Source organism: Colobus angolensis, unplaced genomic scaffold, assembly GCF_000951035.1.
Source record: "Colobus angolensis palliatus isolate OR3802 unplaced genomic scaffold, Cang.pa_1.0 Scaffold67, whole genome shotgun sequence".
Classification (NCBI taxonomy): Eukaryota; Metazoa; Chordata; class Mammalia; order Primates; family Cercopithecidae; genus Colobus; species Colobus angolensis.
The window spans coordinates 7,742,134-7,744,101 of NW_012120376.1; positions in this window are offsets into that span (position 1 = coordinate 7,742,134).

Here is a 1,968-nt window from a genome sequence, read left to right on the forward strand (position 1 = left end):
CCAGGAGGCAGAGGTTGCAGTGAGCCGAGATCACACCACTGCACTCTAGCCTGGGTGACAGAGCAAGACTCTGTCTCAAAAAAAAAAAAAAAAGTAGCAATTTTAATTATTAATACGTTAGAGCATTTGCTCACATTTTTTCCTTACTTTTGGTTTTTCTCTTGTATGCATTACCTATTTATTTTTCTTTGCCTACTTTTGTATAGAGTTTCCCATATTTTTTATGTTGATTTCCAATAGTTTATTATATATTTCAGATATTAGTCATTCTTTGATATTAGACATTGTAAATATCTCCAATCTTTAACATTAACTCAGTTAATAATATTCTTTATTGAACAGAAATTCTTTTTTAGCCTGGGTAACATTGTGAAACCCTGTCTCCACCAAAAATTCAAAAAATTAGCTGGGCATGGTGGGTGCGCCTGTGGTCCCATTACTCAGGAGGCTGAGGCTGGGAGGACAGCTCGAGCTGGGGAGACACAGGCTTCAGTGAACCTGACACTGCACTCCAGCTGGGTGACAGAGTGAGGCCTTGTTTCTTTTTTTTTTTTTTTTTTTTTGAGGCGGAGTCTCGCTCTGTCGCCCGGACTGGAGTGCAGTGGCCGGATCTGAGCTCACTGCAAGCTCCGCCTCCCGGGTTTACGCCATTCTCCTGCCTCAGCCTCCGGAGTAGCTGGGACTACAGGCGCCCGCCACCTCGCCCAGCTAGTTTTTGTATTTTTAGTAGAGACGGGGTTTCACCGTGTTAGCCAGGATGGTCTCGATCTCCTGACCTTGTGATCTGCCCATCTCGGCCTCCCAAAGTGCTGGGATTACAGGCTTGAGCCACTGCGCCCGGCCTGGCCTGTTGTTTTTGAGACAGAATCTTGCTCTGTCACCCAGGCTGGGTTGCAGTGGTAAAATCATAGCTCACACAGCCAAGAACTTCTGGGCTCAAGGAATCCTCCCACCTTATCCTCCAGAGTAGCTGGGACTACAGGCATATGCTACCATGTCCAGATAATTTTTCAAATTTTTTTGTAGAGATGAGGGTGGGAGGCCAGGGGGTGTCTGGTGGGGGTGTCACCGTATTGTGTTGCCAAGGGTGGTCTTGAACTCCCAGCTTCAAATGATCCTCCCCGCTCAGGCACCCAAAGTGCTAGGATTACAAGCATGAGCCACCATGTCCAATATATACTTTTTCTTTCCTAGATTTGTCAATTATTATTTTATAACTATAAATTGTGGAGAATAATAGTAGTTTCTCATAGGACTGTAATAAAGATTATGACTTAATACACAGAAAGCCAGCCAGGTGCAATGGTTCACACCTGTAATCCCAGCACTTTGAGAGGCCAAGGCAGGTGGATGACCTGAGGTCACAACTTTGAGACCAGCCTGGCCAACATGGCAAAACCCTGTTTCTACTAAAAATACAAAACTTAGCCTGGCATGGTGGTGCATGCCTGTAATTCCAGCTACTTAGGTTGAGGCAGGAGAATCACTTGAACCCGGGAAGTGGAGGTTGCTGTGAGCTGAGATTGTGCCACTGCACTCCAGCCCGGTCAACAGAGCTAGATTCTGTCTTAAAAAACAAATAGGCTGGGCGTGGTGGCTCACGCCTGTAATCCCAGCACTTTGGGAGGCCGAGGCGGGCAGATCATTTGAGGTCAGGAGTTTGCAACCTGCCTGACTAATGCGGTGAAACCCTGTCTCTACCAAAAATACAAAAACATTAACCGGACATTGTGGTACGTGCCTGTAGTCCCAGCTACTCGCGAGGCTGAGGCAGGAGAATCGCTTGAACCTGGGAGGCGGAGGTTGTAGTGAGCTGAGATCGCATCACTGTACTCCAGCCTGGGCGACAGAGTGAGACACTCACTGTCTCAAAAAGCAAAGAAACAGGCCGGGCGCGGTGGCTCAAGCCTGTAATCCCAGCACTTTGGGAGGTCAAGACGGGCGGATCACGAGGTCAGGAGATGGAGA